We start from the raw sequence: 15,799 nt of genomic DNA, 5'->3' as shown, positions 1-15,799 counted from the left end.
TCTCTGTAACTCCTCCAGCCCCGACAACCCTCCCTATCTCTGTAACCTCCTCCAGCCCCCTACAACCCTCCCTATCTCTGTAACCTCCTACAGCCCCCTACAACCCTCCCTATCTCTGTAACCTCCTCCAGCCCCTACAACCCTCCCTATCTCTGTAACCTCCTCCAGCCCCCTACAACCCTCCCTATCTCTGTAACCTCCTCCAGACCCTACAACCCTCCCAGTCTCTGTAACCTCCTCCAGCCCCTACAACTCTCCCTATCTCTGTAACCTCCTCCAGCCCCTACAACCCTCCCTATCTCTGTAACCTCCTCCAGCTCCCTACAACCCTCCCTATCTCTGTAACCTCCTCCAGCCCCCTACAACCCTCCCTATCTCTGTAACCTCCTCCAGCCCACTACAACCCTCCCAGATCTGAGTCTTGAATATACTCAATGACGGCCTCCACAGCCCTCTGGGGTAGAGAATCCCACAGGTTCACCACCCTCTGAGTGAAGAGATTCCTCCTCATCTCAGTCCTAAATGCCTTACCCCTTATCCTTAGACTGTGACCCCTGGTTCTGGACTCCCCCGCCATCGGGAACATCCTTCCTGCATCTAGTCTGTCTAGTCCTGTTAGAATTTTATAAGTTTCAATGAGATCCCCTCTCATTCTTCTAAACTCCAGCGAGTACAAGCCCAATCGACCCAATCTCTCCTCATACGTCATTCCTGCCATCCCAGGTATCAGTCTGGTGAATCTTCGCTGCACTCCCTCCATGGCAAGAACATCCTTCCTCAGATAAGGCGACCAAAACTGCACACAATACTCAAGGTGTGGTCTCACCAAGGCCCTGTACAACTGCAGCAAGACATCCTTGCTCCTGTACTCGAACCCTCTCGCTACGAAGGCCAACATACCGTTTGCCTTCTTAACCGCCTGCTGCACCTGCATGCTTACCTTCAGCGACTGGTGCACAAGGACACCCAGGTCTCGTTGCACTTCCCCTTCTCCCAATCTATTGCCGTTCAGATAATAATCTGCCTTCCTGTTTTTGACACCGAAGTGGATAACCTCGCATTTATCCTCGTTCATCTGCCCAATCACCCAACCTGTCCAAATCGTACTGGAGTTTCTCGGCATCCTCCTCACAGCACACACGCCCACCCAGCTTTGTGTCGTCTGCAAACTTGGAGATATTACGTCTAGTTCCCTTGTCTAGATCATTCATATATATTGAGAATAACTGGGGTCCTAGGACCGATCCCTGCGGTACCCCACTAGTCACTGCCTGCCACTCGGAAAAAGACCCGTTTATTCCAACCCTTTAAGAATTTTACGTGTTTTAATCAGATCACCTCTCATCAATGTTCCCTTTAAGATATTAAGGGGAACAGACAGGGTAGAGAGAGAGAGAGAAACTATCTCCGCTGGTCGGGGAGTCTAGGACTAGGGGAGCATAGTCTAAAAATTAGAGCCAGACTTTTCAAGAGTGAAGTTAGGAAACACTTCGACACACAAAGGGTTGGTAGAAGTTTGGAACTCTCTTCTGCAAACAGCAATTGGTGCTGGGGGGGGTCAATTGTTCATTTTAAAGCTGAGATTGAGAGCTTTCTGTTAACCAAAGGGTATTAAGGGATACGGGGCAAAGGCGGGCATATGGAGTTAGGTCGCAGATCAGCCCATGATCACACTGAATGGCGGAACAGGCTCAAGGGGGGCTGAATGGCCTCCTCTTGTTCCTAATGTAACAGGCTCGAGGGGGGCTGAATGGCCTCCTCCTGTTCCTAATGTAACAGGCTCGAGGGGCTGAATGGCCTCCTCCTGTTCCTAATGTAACGGGCTCGAGGGGGCTGAATGGCCTCCTCCTGTTCCTAATGTAACAGGCTCCAGGGGGGCTGAATGGCCTCCTCCTGTTCCTAATGTAACAGGCTCGAGGGGGGCTGAATGGCCTCCTCCTGTTCCTAATGTAACAGGCTCGAGGGAGCTGAATGGCCTCCTCCTGTTCCTAATGTAACACGCTCGAGGGGGGCTGAATGGCCTCCCCCTGTTCCTAATGTAACAGGCTCGAGGGAGCTGAATGGCCTCCTCCTGTTCCTAATGTAACAGGCTCGAGGGGGGCTGAATGGACCTCCTCCTGTTCCTAATGTAACAGGCTCGAGGGGGCTGATTGGCCTCCTCCTGTTCCTAAAGTAACAGGCTCGAGCGGGGCTGAATGGCCTCCTCCTGTTCCTAATGTAACAGGCTCGAGGGGGCTGAATGGACCTCCTCCTGTTCCGAATGTAACAGGCTCGAGGGGGCTGATTGACCTCCTCCTGTTCCTAAAGTAACACGCTCGAGCGGGGCTGAATGGCCTCCTCCTGTTCCTAATGTAACAGGCTCGAGGGGCTGAATGGCCTCCTCCTGTTCCTAATGTAACAGGCTCGAGGGGGGCTGAATGGCCTCCTCCTGTTCCTAATGCAACAGGCTCGAAGGGCTGAATGGCCTCCTCCTGTTCCTAATGTAACAGGCTCGAGGGGGGCTGAATGGCCTCCTCCTGTTCCTAATGTAACAGGCTCGAGGGGGCTGAATGGACCTCCTCCTGTTCCGAATGTAACAGGCTCGAGGGGGCTGATTGACCTCCTCCTGTTCCTAAAGTAACACGCTCGAGCGGGGCTGAATGGCCTCCTCCTGTTCCTAATGTAACAGGCTCGAGGGGCTGAATGGCCTCCTCCTGTTCCTAATGTAACAGGCTCGAGGGGGGCTGAATGGCCTCCTCCTGTTCCTAATGCAACAGGCTCGAGGGGCTGAATGGCCTCCTCCTGTTCCTAATGTAACAGGCTCGAGGGGGGCTGAATGGCCTCCTCCTGTTCCTAATGTAACAGGCTCGAGGGGCTGAATGGCCTCCTCCTGTTCCTAATGTAACAGGCTCGAGGGGCTGAATGGCCTCCTCCTGTTCCTAATGTAACAGGCTCGAGGGGGCTGAATGGCCTCCTCCTGTTCCTAATGTAACAGGCTCGAGGGACTGAGTGGCCTCCTCCTGTTCCTAATGTAACAGGCTCGAGGGAGCTGATTAGCCTCCTCCTGTTCCTAAAGTAACAGGCTCGAGCGGGGCTGAATGGCCTCCTCCTGTTCCTAATGTAACAGGCTCGAGGGGGCTGAATGGACCTCCTCCTGTTCCTAATGTAACAGGCTCGAGGGGCTGAATGGCCACCTCCTGTTCCTAATGTAACAGGCTCGAGGGGGGCTGAATGGCCTCCTCCTGTTCCTAATGTAACAGGCTCGAGGGGGCTGAATGGCCTCCTCCTGCTCCTAGTGTAACAGGCTCGAGGGGGCTGAATGGCCTCCTCCTGTTCCTAATGTAACGGGCTCGAGGGGGACTGAATGGCCTCCTCCTGTTCCTAATGTAACAGGCTCGAGGGGGCTGAATGGCCTCCTCCTGTTCCTAATGTAACAGGCTCGAGGGGGACTGAATGGCCTCCTCCTGCTCCTAATGTAACAGGCTCGATGAGTTGAATGGCCTCCTCCTGCTCCTAATGTAACAGGCTCGAGGGGGCTGATGGCCTCCTCCTGTTCCTAGTGTAACAGGCTCGAGGGGGCTGAATGGCCTCCTCCTGTTCCTAATGTAACAGGATCGAGGGGGGCTGAATGGCCTTCTCCTGTTCCTAATGTAACGGGCTCGAGGGGCTGAATGGCCTCCTCCTGTTCCTAATGTAACAGGCTCGAGGGGGCTGAATGGCCTCCTCCTGCTCCTATATGGGACCTGGTGAAAAGCCTTGCTAAAATCCATGTAGGCAACATTCATCGAACCTCCCCAACAATACAATCACGTTAGTCAGTCACGACCTTCCTTTAACAAAACCATGCTGGCTGTCCGTGATTAATCCATGCCTTCTGAAAAAATAGTAATATAAATAGCAATATTCTTAAGTAATATTAATAATAATATTCTACTAGAATCATAGAATGGTCACAGCACAGTAGGAGGCCATTCGGCCCCTCGATCAGTGCCGGCACTCTGCAAGAGCACTTCAGCTAGTCCCGCTCCCTCCACCCTTTCCCCGGAGCCCTGCCAATTTATTTCCTTCAGGTACTTATCCAACTCCCTTTTGAAAGCCGCGATTGAATCTGCCTCCACCGCCCTTTCAGGCAGCGCATTCCAGATCCTAACCACTCGCTGTGTAAAAAGGTTTTTCCTCATGTCGCCTTTGGTTCTTCTGCCAATCACCTTAAATCTGTGTCCTCTGGTTCTCGACCCTTCCGCCAATGGGGACAGTTTCTCTCCATCTGCTCTGTCCAGACCCCTCATGATTTTGAACACCTCTATCAAATCTCCTCGCTACCTTCTCTACTGTAAGGAGAACAACCCCAACTTCTCCAGTCTCTCCATGTAACTGAAGTCCCTCATCCCTGGAACCGTTCTGGTCAATCTCCCTCTTAACCTTCTCTGCTCCAAGGAGAACAACCCCAGTGTGGTAAACCACTGTTTGTATTGATAGCGCATCACCCAGCTTCTCCACATAACTGAAGTCCCTCATCCCCTGGTACCATTCTGGTCAATCTCCCCTTTAACCTTCTCTGCTCTAAGGAGAACAACCCCAGCTTCTCCAGTCTCTCCACGTCACTGAAGTCCCTCATCCCCTGGTACCATTCTGGTCAATCTTTTATGCACTCTCTCTAAAGGCCTCCACATCCTTCCTGAAGTGCGGTGCCCAGAATTGGACACAATACTCCCAGTTGAGGCCGAACCAGTGTTTTATAAAGGTTCATCATAATTTCCACGCTTTCGTACTCTCTGCCTCTATTTATGAAGTCCAGGATCCCGTAAGCTTTTATAACCACTTTCTCAACCTGCCCTGCCACCTTCGACGATTTGTGCACATATACCCCCAGGTCTCTCTGTTCGTGCACCCCCTTTAGGATTTTACCCGTTAGTGTATATTGCCTCTCCTCATTCTTTCTACCAAAATGCATCACTTCGCACATTTCTGCGTTAAATTTCATCTGCCACGTGTCCGCCCATTCCACCAGCCTGTCTGTATCCTCTTGAAGTCTATCACTCTCCTCCTCACTGTTCACTATACTTCCAAGTTTTGTATCGTCTGCAAATTTTGAAATTGTGCCCTGTACACCCACGTCCAAGTCATTATGGCATAGAGGATGTAACTCGTAGAATAGATAAGGGAGAACCAGTGGATGAGGTGTATTTGGACTTTCAGAAGGCTTTCGATCAGGTCCCGCATAAGAGACTAGCGTGTAAAGTTAAGGCACATGGGATTGGGGGCAAGGTACTGACTTGGATAGAGAACTGGTTGGCAGACAGGAAGCAAAGAGTTGGAATAAACGGGTCTTTTTCCGAGTGGCAGGCAGTGACTAGTGGGGTGCCGCAGGGATCGGTGCTAGGACCCCAGCTATTCACAATATATATTAATGATCTAGACGAGGGAACTAGATGTAATATCTCCAAGTTTGCAGATGACACAAAGCTGGGTGGGCATGTGTGCTGTGAGGAGGATGCCGAGAAACTCCAGTACGATTTGGACAGGTTGGGCGATTGGGCAGATGCATGGCAGATGCAGTAAAATGTGGATAAATGCGAGGTTATCCACTTTGGTGGCAAAAACAGGGAGGCAGATTATTATCTGAACGGCAATAGATTGGGAGAAGGGGAAGTGCAACAAGACCTGGGTGTCCTTGTGCACCAGTCGCTGAAGGTAAGCATGCAGGTGCAGCAGGCAGTTAAGAAGGCAAATGGTATGTTGGCCTTCGTAGCAAGAGGGTTTGAGTACAGGAACAAGGATGTCTTGCTGCAGTTGTACAGGGCCTTGGTGAGACCACACCTTGAGTATTGTGTGCAGTTTTGGTCGCCTTATCTGAGGAAGGATGTTCTTGCCATGGAGGGAGTGCAGCGAAGATTCACCAGGCTGATACCTGGGATGGCAGGAATGACGTATGAGGAGAGATTGGGTCGATTGGGCTTATATTCGCTAGAGTTTAGAAGAATGAGAGGGGATCTCATTGAAACTTATAAAATTCTAACAGGACTAGACAGACCAGATGCAGGAAGGATGTTCCCGATGGCGGGGGAGTCCAGAACCAGGGGTCACAGTCTAAGGATAAGGGGTAAGCCATTTAGGACTGAGATGAGGAGGAATTTCTTCACCCAGAGAGTGGTGAACCTGTGGAATTCTCTACCACAGAAGGCAGTGGAGGCCAATTCATTAAATATATTCAAGAAAGAGTTGGATATATTTCTTAAGGCTAAAGGGATCAAGGGATATGGGGAGAAGGCAGAGACAGGGTACTGAGTTTGGATGATCAGCCATGATCTAATTGAATGGCGGAGCAGGCTCGAGGGGCCGAATGGCCTACTCCTGCTCCTATCTTCGATGACACTCTATGACATTAATATAAATCAAGAAAACCAGTGGTCCTTGAACCAAGCCCTGGGGAACACCACTGTATAGCTTCCTGCTCTATGTGGCCCAGCTATTGAGTGTCTTAGAATACACAGCTGGAATACTGTGTGCAGTTCTGGTCGCCACACTATAGGAGGGATGTGATTGCATTGGAGAGGGTGCAGAGGAGATTCACCAGGATGTTACCTGGGCTGGAGTGCTTCAGCTATGAAGAAAGACTGGACAGGCTGGGGTTGTTTTCCTTAGAGCAGAGAAGGCTGAGGGGGGACCTGATTGAGGTGTCCAAAATTATGAGGGGCATAGATAGGGTAGATAGAAAGGAACTTTTCCCCTTAGTAGAGGGGTCAATAACCAGGGGGCATAGTTTCAAGGTAAGGGGCAGGAGGTTTAGAGGGGATTTGAGGAAAAACTTTTTCACCCAGAGGGTGGTTGGAATGTGGAACTCACTGCCTGAAAGGGTGGTAGAGGCAGGAACCCTCACAACATTCAAGAAGCATTTAGATGAGCACTTGAAACGCCATAGCATACAAGGCTAGGGACCAAGTGCTGGAAAATGGGATTAGAATAGACAGGGCTTGATGGTCGGCGCGGACACGATGGGCCGAAGGGCCTCTTTCTGAGCTGTATGACTCTATGACATCATGGACATGACACGATTGGTGTGACATAATGGGCATGACGCTAATGGAGCTTCGCAGTTGTTCGAAGTCTGTATCACCGTTAGGACATATCCAGCCTGGCCGCGACACCACCGGCGTGACGTCATGGCCGCGACACCACTGGCGTGACACCAGGGCCGCGACACCACTGGCGTGACGCCACGGCCGTGACACCACTGGCGTGACGCCACGGCCGTGACACCACTGGCGTGACGCCACGGCCGTGACACCAGGGCCGCGACACCACTGGCGTGACACCAGGGCCGCGACACCACTGGCGTGACACCACGGCCGCGACAGCACCGGCGTGACGTCACGGCCGTGACACCATGGGCGTGACTAATATTCCAATATTATTAATTGCAATATTCCAATAGCAATATTAATAATGACATGAACAGTAACAATAAGAGAATTAAATGCACAATTAATTTCCTCCTTGCAAACTTCCACCTCTGTGCACTTTTGTCGAACTATTATCAATAACTTAAGATCAATAATTCACAGTAAAAACGAGGTGCAAATAGCTGGTCGCTGCTGTTGTTGTGAATGGGGCAAAGGGGGGCCAGCTGATTGGTCCAGCGGCACGTCAATCAAACCCAGAGGTTTGGTGCGGGGGAGGGAGGAGAGCGCTGATTGGACGGAGCGGCGGAGAGCGCGCTGCTGATTGGCCGGAGCCTTCCGTCAATCAGAAAAAAACCCATCGGCACCCGCCCACACGCGGCGGGCGCGCTGATTGGCCGAGGCAGCCGTCAGTCAGCGGCAGGAGGGGGGGGGTGGCATATCCGGCCTGCCGATTGGCCAGGGCGGCTGTCAGTCAGTCGATGGGGGGGGGGGGGAGAACCGGCCTGCTGATTGGCCGACGAGGCGGCTGTCAGTCAGCGGAGGGCGGGCAGGAAAAGGCGGCCCGCCGATTGGCCGGGGCGGCTGTCAGTCAGCCGGGGCAGGCGCTGATTGGCCGGGGCGGCTGTCCTTCAGCCAGGCAGCGGCCACCATCTTCTTTTCCCCTTTCCCCTCCCGCCGCACATCTTCTCGGGCTCTGAGCAGATGGAAATTAGCAAAAAAAAGAACGACCGGGACCTCCTGCTTGCCCCTCTCCTCACCACCCCGCGCCGTCCGGTTGCCAGAACCACCCCGGTAAACAGCGAGCGACGAAGACAAAAAGAGAGAAAAGGTGCGGTTACCGGAGCCCGCTTCCCCCCGCCGCCCCGCCAGCCAGCCAGTCTGCGCCTGCGCACTGCCGGTCCTGCCCCGGCCATGACGTCATGACGCAGCACACGGCGACTCCCCATTCCCCCCAGCACTTTAACCAAACTTGTCGTCTGTCTAATTTATTATAGTATTCCCCAGCACTTTAACCAAACTTGTCGTCTGTCTCATTTATTATAGTATCCCCCCAGCACTTTAACCAAACTTGTCGTGTCTCATTTATTATAGTATCCCCCAGCACTTTTCCCAAACTTGTCGTCTGTCTAATTTATTATACTGTTCCCCCAGCACTTTTCCCAAACTTGTCTGTCTCATTTATTATACTGTCCCCCCAGCACTTTTCCCAAACTTGTCGTGTCTCATTTATTACAATATCCCCCCAGCACTTTTCCCAAACTTGTAGTCTGTCTCATTTATGATATCCCCCAGCACTTTCCCCAAACTTGTCGTCTGTCTCATTTATTACAATATCCCCCCAGCACTTTTCCCAAACTTGTAGTCTGTCTCATTTATGATATCCCCCAGCACTTTCCCCAAACGTGTCGTCTGTCTCATTTATTATATACTGTCCCCCCAGCACTTTCCCCAAACTTGTCGTCTGTCTCATTTATTACAATATCCCCCCCAGCACTTTTCCCAAACTTGTAGTCTGTCTCATTTATTATAATCATAATCAACTTTATTGTCATTGTTAGTGCACAACTGCAGTACAACGAAATGTAGGCTTGCGGCTCCCGAGAGTGTACATTTAGAGTGAGGAGGAGGACGGAGTGGCTGAGGGACATCGTGCTCCCACTGCCAGCCATTGTATTGACTCTGAACGCGGCGCTGTATGTATAGTTGACGCGTCCCGACGGGGAACAAGCCTTCCATTGTACTTGTTACATATGGCAAATAAATCTAATCTGAATCTGAATTAAGACATTTAAACATTCAACATACTTTTGGCTTGTAATACATTAACATAAACATAACCCTAATAAAGTGCATTGGCAGATGTGCAGGCTTTAGAGTTTATTTGTGGAGTTCAGTAGGATGACAGCCCTGGGAAAGAAGCTGTTCTTAAATCTGGTCGTTCGGGTGCGAATGCATCTGTAGCGTCTCCCAGATGGCAGGGGGGCGAACAGACTGTGGCTGGGGTGGGTAGGGTCTTTGATGATGGACCGTGACCTCCGTAAACAGCGTTTCTGGTATATGTGCTCTATGGTCGGTAGCCGGGTGCCGGTAATGCGTTGGGCAGTTTTGACTACCCGCTGCAGGGCTTTCCGGTCATAGTAGCTACAGCTACAGCAGTTTAACCAAACTTGTGGATCCACATCTCCTCTCTCCTGTGGGACAGTAAGCTGGAATCAATGGGTCTTTTTCGGGGTGGCAGGCGGTGACTAGTGGGGTACCGCAGGGATCAGTGCTTGGGCCCCAGCTATTCACATAGAAGATAGGAGCAGGAGTAGGCCATTCGGCCCCTCGAGCCCACGCCACCATTCAATGAGATCATGGCTGATCATCCAAATTCAGTACCCTCTCCCTGCTTTCTCCCCAAATCCCTTAATCCCCTTAGCCTTAAGAATAACAATATATATCAGTGCTTTGGAGGAGGGAACCAAATGCAATATTTCCAAGTTTGCTGACGACACGAAACTAGGTGGGACTGTGAGTTGTGAGGAGGATGCAAAGAGGCTTCAAGACGATTTGGACAAGTTGAGCGAGTGGGCAAATACATGGCAGATGCAGTATAACGTGGATAAATGTGAAGTTATCCACTTCGGTAGGAAAAACAAAGGCAGAGTATTATTTAAATGCCATGGTGTGGAGATGCCGGAGTTGGACTGGGGTGGACAAATGTAAGAAGTCACACAACACCAGGATATAGTCCAACAGCTTTATTTGAAATCACAAGCGCTCCGAAAGCTTGTATGAGGAGAGATTAAGAACATAAGAAATAGGAGCAGGAGTCGGCCATTCGGCCCCTTTGAGCCTGCTCCGCCATTCAATGAGATCATGGCTGATCTTCTGCCTCAACTCCATTCACCAGCCCTTTCGCCATATCCCTTGATGCCCTTACTAGTCAGGAATCTATCGACTCCTGTTTTGAATATACCCAATGACTGAGCCTCCACAGCCCTCTGCGGTAGAGAATTCCAAAGATTCACCACCCTCTGAGTGAAGACATTTCTTCTCATCTCAGTCCTGAATGGCCTACCCTTTATCCTGAGGCTGTGGCCGCTGGTTCTCGACTCCCCAGCCAAGGGAAACATTCTCCCAGCGTCCACCCTATCAAGCCCTGTAATAATTTTGTATGATTCTATGAGATCCCCTCTCATTCTTCTGAATTCAAGAGAATACAGGCCTAGTTTACTCAATCTCTTCTCATACGACAGTGCTGCCATCCCAGGAATCAATCTCGTGAACCTTCGTTGCACTCCCTCTATGGCAAGTATATCCTTCCTTAGGTAAGGAGACCAAAATTGTACACAGTACTTGTGGTAAACCACTTTTGTCGTTCACTATCGTTACACTATAGTTATCACTGTTATATCGTTACTCTATGGTTATCACTGTTCACACTGTTGTATCACTATACGAGGTCGCCTCTTGTCACGCTGTTATACCTGGGCTGACCACTGCTGACTCCGCCCATGGCTCCACCTACCTGCCCAGGTATAAAGGTGGTCGACTGGCTGGCATTCCCCCTTGTTGGATCCGATCACCCACGAGGGTGGGCCCTGTTATTTAGCCAATAAAAACCTATAGTTACTTTCTTAACTCGTCGATTTTCATTGGATGAATTGATAGGTATATCAATTTTATTGGCCAAATTTTAAAATGTCGACACTTGAGCAGTCAAACAACCAGTCAAACAACCAGCCAAGCGACCAGCCAGACGCCCAGCTACAACAGCCACAGCAGCCAGCCTGGCTGCGAGCCCTCCGACCACCGTACCTGGATCTAAACCCACAGGCAGCAAACTCAGCCCTCGACTTCGAACACTGGCTGAGCTGTTTTGAATCCTACCTGGGAGAATCCGGCGTGCCTCAGAAATCCATGCTAAGAGTTCTGACCGCCCAAGTGAGCCCTAAAGTATTCGCACTCATCCGGGACCTTAAAACATACGAAGCCGCCATCAACCTGCTGAAACAACAGTACCGGAGCCCGGTAAACTCCATGTATGCCAGACACCTCCTAAGATCCCGCCCGCAACAGCCAGGAGAGTCGGTAGATGAATTTTTACGGGCGCTACAAGCACTCGGCAGGGACTGTGACTTTAAAGCGGTATCAGCGGCAGAAAATACTGAAGATAATGTCCGCGATGCCTTCGTGAAAGGCCTGCGGTCCGACTACGCACGGCAAAGACTTCTTGAAGCAAAGGACCTTGACCTGAACACAGCTGCAGCCCTCGCTCGTTCCCTAGAAGTGGCCCATCGGGACCTCGAGGCGTACTCCAGGTACAGTAATTTGCGACCCTGGGACTCGGGACCGACCCCGACCGCGATACCCCTCGCAGCGCCGCCCCTGGGACCTACCTCTGCGTCGGCGTCCCGGACCCGATTGGGACCGCCACCCCCGGTACCGGCTGCGACTTCGGACCCCCGCGATCGGGCCGCCGGCTGCTTCTTCTGCGGCCAGGCAAAACATCCTAGGTCGCGCTGCCCAGCGAGAAACGCGACGTGCTCAAGCTGCCTGAAGAAAGGCCACTTTGCTAAGGCCTGCAGAGATCAACAGAGGCCAGCAGTGCCTCATGCGAGTTGTGGGGGCGGCCATCTTCCATCAAGGCCACAGATGCCAGCATCCCCCCGTGTGAGTCATGGGGGCGGCCATCTTTGATCCAGGCAACCAACACCAGCAGTGCCTCACGTGAGTTGTGGGGGCAGCCATCTTCTCCGCCATTTTGTCCAACCTCGTGGGCGCCGCCATTTCACCCTCCACGCTCGACCGCCACCTCGCCTCCGGACTCGACCACCGCCTCACCCGCAGACTACAGCAGCTCGCTGAGCCACACACTAGCCTCCGTCACACTGGACCAAGCCCGCCCGCACCACCTGTCCAAGTCCATGATGGACATCAAAGTAAACGGCCGCGCCACGACCTGCCTGTTCGACAGCGGAAGCACGGAGAGTTTCATCCACCCAGACACGGTGAGCCACTACTCCCTCACCGTCCGGCCAACGCGCAACCGGATCCCGATGGCATCGAGGTCCCACGCCACAGACATCAGCGGCTACTGTGTCGTGACCCTGTCGGTTAAGGGCATGGAGTATAAAAATTTTAAACTCCTCGTCCTCCCCCAGCTCTGCGCTGCCGTCCTACTAGGGCTGGACTTCCAATCCCACCTCCAAAGCGTCACTCTAGCATACGGCGGACCCCTCCCCCCACTCACAGTCGACAACCAGCAGCCTTTAAACCGCCCACCGCGTAACACCTGCGGCCTATCCACCCTCAAGGTCCCGCCACCTTCCCTGTTCGCTAACCTCACCCCCGACTGCAAACCCGTCGCTACCAAGAGCAGGCGGTACAGCGCTGGGGACAGAGCCTTCATTAGCTCTGAGGTGCGGCGCCTCCTGAAAGAGGGCATTATCGAGGGGAGCAGCAGCCCCTGGCGTGCCCAGGTCGTGGTCGTTAAGACCGGCAATAAAAACCGCCTGGTCATCGACTACAGCCAGACCATAAACCGGTACACCCAGCTGGACGCATACCCACTTCCCCGCATATCTGATATGGTCAATCAGATCGCACAATACCGAGTATTCTCTACCATCGACCTTAAGTCAGCCTACCACCAACTCCCTATCCGCCCTGAGGACCGCCAGTATACCGCCTTCGAGGCGAATGGCCGCCTCTACCACTTCCTTAGGGTTCCCTTCGGCGTCACCAACGGGGTTTCGGTCTTCCAAAGGGAGATGGACCGGATGGTTGACCAGAACGGGCTGCATGCCACGTTCCCCTATCTAGATAACGTCACCATCTGCGGCCGCGACCGGCAGGACCACGATGTTAATCTGGAAAGATTCCTCTGTACGGCCCAACGGCTGAACCTCACCTACAATAAGGAGAAATGTGTGTTTAACACCTCGCGCCTTGCCATCCTCGGCTGCGTAGTAGAGAACGGAGTCATCGGCCCCGATCCCGAAAGAATGCGCCCCCTCATGGAGTTACCCCTCCCCCACTGTCCAAAGGCGCTGAAGAGAACCCTGGGGCTCTTCGCCTACTATGCCCAATGGGTGCCCAATTATGCGGACAAAGCCAGACCCCTCATGAAGTCCACATCCTTCCCCCTTACGGAAGAAGCGTGCGCTGCCTTCTCCCTCATTAAGGGAGACATTGCTAAGGCCACAATGCATGCGGTGGATGAGTCCATCCCCTTCCAAGTGGAGAGCGATGCATCCGACTTCGCCCTAGCCGCTACCCTTAACCAGGAGGGGAGACCGGTGGCCTTCTTCTCAAGGACCCTACAGGGCCCTGAGATCCGACACTCGGTCGAGAAGGAGGCCCAGGCGATTGTGGAGGCTGTACGACGCTGGAGGCACTACCTGGCAGGCAAACGATTTACCCTCCTCACCGACCAGCGTTCGGTCGCTTTTATGTTTAATAACAAGCTGAGGGGTAAAATCAAGAACGACAAGATCTTGAGATGGAGAATCGAACTCTCCACCTATGATTATGATATCTTGTACCGGCCAGGTAAGCTGAACGAACCCCCTGATGCTCTATCACGAATTACATGCACCAACGCGCAAATTGATAGACTTCAGACCCTCCACAACGACCTCTGCCACCCCGGAGTCACCAGACTTTACCACTTCATTAAGGCCTGCAACCTGCCCTACTCCATCGAGGAGGTCATGACCAGGAACTGCCAGACCTGTGCCGAGTGCAAACCGCATTTCTTTAGGCCGGACAGAGCAAGCCTGATCAAGGCCACCCGCCCCTTCAAACGCTTGAGCATCGATTTTAAGGGGCCCCTCCCGTCCTCTGACCGTAATGTGTACTTCCTCAACATTGTTGATGAGTACTCCCGTTTCCCCTTCGCCTTCCCCTGCCCAGACATGACCAGTACCACGGTCACTAAATGCCTGAACGACCTCTTCGCCTTGTTCGGGTTCCCAAACTATATACATAGTGACCGGGGCTCCTCCTTCATGAGCGAGGAACTCTGCCAGTTCCTACTAGCAAGAGGTATTGCTGCAAGCAGGACCACCAGCTACAACCCTCGAGGGAACGGCCAGGTGGAAAGAGAGAACGCGACTGTATGGAAGGCCGTCCTCTTAGCCTTAAAGTCTAAGGGCCTCCCAACCTCCCGCTGGCAGGAAGTCCTCCCGGCAGCACTGCATTCCATCCGGTCACTACTTTGCACTGCCATTAACGCCACCCCCCATGAACGAATGTTTGTTTTCCCCAGGAAGTCGACTACGGGAACCACACTACCAACCTGGCTGACCTCTCCGGGGCCCGTCCTGCTGCGAAAGCACGTGAGGGCCCATAAAACGGACCCCCTGGTCGAGAGGGTGAACCTCCTGCACGCCAACCCTCAGTACGCCTATGTGGCATACCCAGACGGGCGGGAGGACACAGTCTCCTTGCGAGACCTTGCACCCTCGGGCATTCCGGAGACACCACCTTCACCCCAATTCCAGCTCAGGTAGACGGCATGCCGGAACCCCACGAGCCCTCGCCGACCACGCAGACACCAGCATCACCACCGGAGAATGCAACACCGCCGCTGCGACGATCGGAAAGGCTTACGAGGCCTCCGGACAGACTGACATACCAGAACTGGTAGTACACATCACCCCGCCGGACTCAAATCTAAACAAGGGGTGAATGTGGTAAACCACTTTTGTCGTTCACTATCGTTACACTATAGTTATCACTGTTATATCGTTACTCTATGGTTATCACTGTTCACACTGTTGTATCACTATACGAGGTCGCCTCTTGTCACGCTGTTATACCTGGGCTGACCACTGCTGACTCCGCCCATGGCTCCACCTACCTGCCCAGGTATAAAGGTGGTCGACTGGCTGGTATTCCTCCTTGTTGGATCCGATCACCCACGAGGGTGGGCTCTGTTATTTAGCCAATAAAAACCTATAGTTACTTTCTTAACTCGTCGCTTTTCATTGGATGAATTGATAGGTATATCAGTACTCCAGGTGTGGTCTCACCAAGGCCCTATATAATTGGAGTAAGACTTCTTTACTCCTGTACTCAAATCCTCTTGTAATGAAGGCCAGCATACCATTTGCCTTCCTAATGGCTTGCTGCACCTGCACATTCACTTTCAGTGACTCGTGTACAAGGACACCCAGGTCCCTTTGAGCATCTGCATTCCCCGATCTTTCACTATTTAGGAAATACTCTGCCTTTCTGTTTTTTCTACCAAAGTGCGTAACTTCACATTTATCCACATTATATTCCATCTGCCATGTTCTCGCCCACTCACTGAGCCTGTCGAGATCCCTGAAGCCTCTTCACATCCTCTTCACAACTGACACTGCCACGTAGCTTTGTATCATCAGCAAATTTGGAAATGTTACATTTAGTCCCCTCATCCAAAT

General features: G+C 52.4%; 1 protein-coding gene across 1 annotated transcript in view; it reads right to left on the bottom strand.

The window, feature by feature from the left end:
• LOC147097206 (cyclic AMP-responsive element-binding protein 5-like) overlaps window positions 1-8,321 on the bottom strand; it is a 24,217-nt gene extending 15,896 nt beyond the window's left edge. The window contains exon 1 of the mRNA XM_085972548.1: window positions 8,222-8,321. The gene's annotated coding sequence lies outside the window, so the exon portion shown is untranslated. The remainder of the gene's footprint in view (window positions 1-8,221) is intronic.
• Window positions 8,322-15,799: the final 7,478 nt, after the last annotated feature.

Source organism: Somniosus microcephalus, chromosome 33 (genome assembly GCF_052327205.1).
Source record: "Somniosus microcephalus isolate GS21.2 chromosome 33, FLI_Smic_1.0, whole genome shotgun sequence".
Taxonomy (NCBI): domain Eukaryota; kingdom Metazoa; phylum Chordata; class Chondrichthyes; order Squaliformes; family Somniosidae; genus Somniosus; species Somniosus microcephalus.
The sequence above is the reverse complement of the archived record's forward strand: the minus strand, read 5'-3'. Positions and strand labels throughout refer to the sequence as shown.